The 5,738-nt window shown below is 38.2% G+C and overlaps 1 pseudogene; it reads right to left on the minus strand.

The window, feature by feature from the left end:
• Positions 1-2,184: 2,184 nt before the first annotated feature.
• On the minus strand, positions 2,185-5,246 carry LOC114737706 (U-box domain-containing protein 11-like; annotated as a pseudogene).
• Between the last annotated feature and the right edge of the window lie 492 nt (positions 5,247-5,738).

Raw genomic sequence — 5,738 nt, forward strand, 5'->3', positions numbered from 1 at the left:
GAGGTGATCATCGTCTTCTTCGTGGGTGTTCAATGGGAGAAAGGATTAGAGGATGATGTCTTAACTAGATAAGCTTCCGGTCAATTAAAGTATTCTAACCAACTTAGTTATTTTACTTGAGAAACAAAAATATGCTATCATTTAGTAGAAATAAAAAAAGTGAATTTGAAACAAAACCGTCCTTTCCCAGATTGCTCAAGTGAAGAAAGCAAAAACTTGATAATATTAGATAGCTGTTCTCTGGATTTAATTATAATTGCTTTCACCCAGAATAAATTGAAGAGCTCAGAAAAATTATAAAGCCAACACTTTTCTCCATGGCCGCTCAGACATAGAAGAGAGAGAAGGAGAAGAGATGAACCGTGCTCCCTCAATTGCGCCTCCACGAGAAGATGATGAACAATACTCCCCCCTCAAAACAATCGCCTCTTCTGACACTCAAGAGATACCTGTCATAAGAAAAAAGGCAAATGGCCAGCCGTTATAAGAAATAAAGAGTTAATAGGCGTTAAGTTTTGGATGAGGTTGCTCCAATTTTATAGATGAGGGGTTAAAATTGCATCATTAAAATAGTTTAGGATGCTGGGTGCACTGTCAAAACTAGATCAGGGTGCTTTGTGCACCTTTTACCCATTAATTAATTGTCTAGTGACACACTAGCTGTCTACTATTGTATGAAAATATGTTTTTGGGAAAATATAGTACACACCTATGACGTGCCACTGGACTACTCTTAATTTCTGAAAAAAAACTTGAAGATTATATGATGATAAATCTAGTCTCAAAATGTGGCTATGATTGTGCTTAATTGTTCAAACTTTGAATTACTCTAATAATTATTCACTTACTTCACACTGGTCGTCTATCGAGAGCTTCTATATAAATTAGGACATGTCTATGCTTTATTCGACTAGTGAGCCATAGTCGACCATTGGACTAATTACTTTTCTTCGATACATGCATTAAATACTCTCATCTAATGGCTAATTTAGTGAATGACAGCTAGATCTTGTGTCTAATGTCTTTTTGCTCAGAAAATCTATATATAGAAGTTGCATTTGAGTGGGAAAAAAAAACCTTAATCATTTAGTGCAAAGGCTCTATTAGTTGTGATCTGAGTTAGCCACTTGATGTTCATTAACCTTCATTATACTCATCTAAACTTTGAGAGAAATATCTTGTTGATCACTTGATGAACGGTCTTGAAAGAGCTTTTACTCAAAACTGATTCAGAATCTTGAGGGGATTAGATTGCTCCAAGAAGAGCCTGAGGACTGTTGGCCTCGTGGCACAAATGGTGCCCTTGTGGCACTAGGAGTCAGGGTTCCATACCTGCCCGTAGAGCTTGCTTACAAAATAAAATAAAAGAAAAGGGAGTGTGATTAGACCTGGGATTATCAAGAGGATTGTATGTAGCTTCTCAATCATTTAGATCGAACTTGAAGGGTGTTGTAATAGATTGAAAATCTCAAATGAAGAGTTTAGAAAGTACATATGGGTCCGGGTTGAGGAGCTAAAGTACTGAACCAAAATAACTCGCTGTGTATGCACTCTCATCCTATATTCTTTACATTCGTCACTCGTGCTTAACAGTCCATTTATGTTGTTAAGTTATTTGCTGTATTCAATCACTCGTCTTGGACAGAAATTTTAGCCCGATTCACCCTCTCTTAGATTTGCCAACCAAGCTAACAATATGCTCAAAGATCAGTGGGATAATGAATTCCCTAATTCCAACTTTGGCAAAAATATTTTCCTATGAAAAATATTTTTTGTTACATTGACAAAACATATTACTACTTCTAGTCCATAATACAAAAGATTTTACATTAAGTAATGGAGATAGTATTTAAATCATGAGACTGAAATCCTAAGACTTACATTCTTCTATTTTCTGCTAGAATGCAAAGGACCGGAAGCTCATCAATCGTCTTTTTGAAGTGCTAAAAGAGAAGTGGAAGACAAATCCAATAACAATTTCGTGAGGAAACAATATTCAATTGATTTCTTTACACGCTTATAGAAGACGAGGAGGTTAATCGGGGGGGGGGGGGGGAACAAAACAAGAAAAGAATGCACTGAACAATGAGGCTTTTTCTATCTTCACCCTCACGTGATCAGCTTGCAAATCCAAGAAAGAGACTGGAAAATTATGCCAAATAATTGGAAAGAAAAGGGCCCAATTATGAATTATCTGCACAACTTCACCAACATTCAAATATGTTGCAACTTTCGTAGATGCTCTAATAGTGAAGTAGCCTTCCTTTTAGCCCTCTCCGTGCCATTCCGAGCAAGTTCCGTCAAAGGTATGATAGCACCAAGCCTGCTTATACAAGCCAGATTTTCAGGATCCCTCTTACACAAGGCAAGTAAAATGGAAGCTGCATTTTTCTTTGTTCGAGGCAATCCAGTCCTCAATAGATCAATAAGAACAGGTATAGTGCTGGCCTTTACAATGGCAACCTTTGCTTCTTGGTAGCTGGCAAGAACCGACATTATTGTCAACGCTTCGTCGACCATCAACTTGCTTGAGTCTGTAAGCATCTTCAACAATGCTGCAATGATCCCTGCTCTTATGGCCCTACCCTTGTTTCCTTGATATATGCATAAGTTGAATAATGCTGTTGCGGCGTCCTCTTCCCTCTAGGACTCCCATTTTGGAGCAATTCTACCAAAGCAAGGATAGCTCCAGAGGCACCGATAATTATTTTGTTCTCATCTGCAAGTGACAAGCTAAAGAGGGTTGCTGCTGCGTTTTCTCTTGCTTCCATGCTTCCAGCTCTTAGGATTTGGACAATGGACGGGATGGCACCAGCAAGCATTATGAGTCCTTTGTTGTTCTCGTAGATAGAGAGGTTGAGAATGGAAGTAACGGCATTTCTTGAGTCAACACATCTTCCGATGTCAAAAGGTTAACAAGAATTGGGATTGCTCCTGCTTCAGCAATTAGTATTCTGTTATCTGTGCTTGTTTGGAAAGTGATCGAATTCAGCAACACAGCTGCTCTACGCTCTCAATGTTCTGGCTAGAAAGCTTCTGGACAAGAGTTCCGATGGCTGCCATGTCACCCGTAACATCTCTGAATGATCCATCACTCTTTTTTATCTCCCATTTGTAAGTCCTGTTGGCTGCTCAATATTATGCTCCATACACCATTGAGTTATAAGGCTCCTTAACACATAGTTTGGTGTAAGTGTCAAATGTTGGAGCTTCTGCTGAGTTTTTGGACAAGTTGTATTTCCCCATCTATCCATCTCTGGATGTAAGATCTCTCATATGTCTGCGAGGGGAAAAAAAAAAAAAACTCCGTTAAACAGGGAAGGGTCTTTTTTGGATTCTTTAAATATAGAAGAACCTTTGCGTTGAATTCTCAAGAAGAGCTTTATATTTTATATATGAATTGAACCATACCTGACCTGTGGCCACAATAACAGGATCCCTCATTAGTTCCAAGGATATAGGGCAAAGAAAATCTTCAGGAATACGAATTGCCTCAGGCTTTTTCACTTCAGTAAGAGTCTTTTTCACAGAATTTTCTTGACCTTCAGGATCAACAAGATTAGATATTGAAACCTCAGACGATGCAGGGATGCTCTGTGCTCTTTCCAAGCGAGGGCTTGTCTGATTTGTGCTACCACTGTTCCATCCACTGCTTCTAGGAATGCTTTCTAGATCTGATAAAGAACCAGGACAGCTATGCTGTTTATGCAATCCATTCACAGATCTACGGAGACTTTGACTAATTTCCAGAGCCATTGGCTGAGATGAGTCATAAGATGACTGCTCGGAAATCATATATTCATATTTTTCAGTGGCTCGTCTCAGTTGTGTTCTGACCAACTCCACCTAGAAAGTGAAAAGGTACCCAAAATAGTAAGCCAGGAAAATTCAAAGAATGATAGTGATAGGATCCCTAATATGTCCAAGTGTTACCTGTTCCCTGACTCCTCTGATATGTCTAGATCGTCATAGGGTAGGACGCTTAACAGCTTTTCCAATTTCCATGTCACACATTGAAATTGGAATACAATGGCCTTGGCAGCTCCATCCTTAAATCAAGATAGAGCAAATTTCAGAGATGTACCCAGACATCCTTTTTATAGATACATGCCCACAGAAATTCAGCAGTCGTAAGATTCAAAACTTAATAATTGGAGAAGTGCAAAATCATTTTAACCCGGAATAAATTCCAATGAAATCGAGTTTTCTACAGAGTCAAATAGAAACAATATATCGGAAAGCACAACACAAGAAAAAAACTTGTCAATGAAACCCATCATAGAATCTAAGACAGCGGGTAGCCCATAAGGGATGCTAGCTTCCCTCGTCTAAAGATAACTAACTAAAGCAAATATTTGATCTGATTTCTCATATCATAGAGTCATTCCCGTCTATGCAATACTTCTTTCTCGCAGTAACACACATGGTTTGAGAAGTTGCAGCATCTGACGTTCTTTCATACAAGGAAATAGAAGACAGCATATTTCCACGACAGGCAGAATTATGATGGGGCGAAAACGATCAAGAGAGTTTGCAATGGCATACTAATTAGGTCAACAACAAATCTAAATTATTCGAAAAAAGAACCAAAATGTGAGATTTTACTTCCGCAAAAAATCTAAATTATTCATAAAAGAAAATCGAACTGTGAGAATCCACTTCCACGTTGAAGCAGTCTATCTCAGGAAACAAAATGAGCACCAAGTACAATGTCAGCTTCGATGAATTTTTCTCGTTTAATCATTCGATAATCACCACTACCAAATACGAAAAGAAGCTTGAAATACAAAAAGGCTACAAATAATTAAAAAAAAGGAAATTGGAAAAATAAGGCAGATCGAACAACTCACAGAAGATGAATTAGAACGGAAGTTCCTAGCGACAGAAATAAGGCGCTTGGCTGAGTGGAGAGCGAGCACCAGATCAGAGGACCAGGAAGATGCAGAGCCAGTGGACGAAGTAGAAGCATCCGAGTTTCCAGAATCAACAACGGCCTTCTTCGAGTCCCTAATCTCCTCGAACAAATAAGTAAGTAAAGAGATCCGACGAACCAGATCGGTGCAATCCTTCTTGAACATAGCATCGGCTTCAATGGCAGTAGCAGAAGAGGATCCCCCAACTCCACCGCAAATTCCAACAATGTCATGAACTAGACCAATGAGCTCCGGAGTGCGATCTCCGGCAACGGCGCTGGCAGCCCCACCGGCCATTGTTACGTTATCTTCCTCTCTCTCCTCTCTCCTCTCTCCTCTCTCTCTTTTGCTTTGGGTTTGTCGTCTGAAGGTAAAAACAGTCTAATAAACTGTCGTCAAGGGAGACTTGAGGAGTATCGACACGTCGTCACGTTCACGGGCTTTTTAGAAATATTAATTAAATAATTAGTTAATTGATTATTTATTATTAATTTCTAAGACAGAATTTTATAATATAATTTTTATTAAGCTAAATTACACAAAAACTCCTCCACATTTAGTCGATATACAAATAATCCCCTTAACCTTTAAGCATGTCCAGAATACGGAGAGCCCCCCCAATTATTAATTAGAGTTAATAGCCAGGCCAAAAAAATTAGAGTTAATTATTTTCAGTTCCTAAAATTTGAACTTATTTTAAATTTAATTACTGAAATTTAAATTTATTTTGATCCGTCTAAATATTTTTAGTTTCTGAAACAGTATTTGTATATTAAAACAAGTTATAAGAACCAAAACCATTAATTTTAAATTTTATAAACCAAA

The sequence above is a fragment of the Neltuma alba genome, unplaced genomic scaffold, assembly GCF_004799145.2.
Source record: "Neltuma alba isolate B1F8T4 unplaced genomic scaffold, ASM479914v2 tig00013481_pilon, whole genome shotgun sequence".
Lineage (NCBI taxonomy): Eukaryota > Viridiplantae > Streptophyta > Magnoliopsida > Fabales > Fabaceae > Neltuma > Neltuma alba.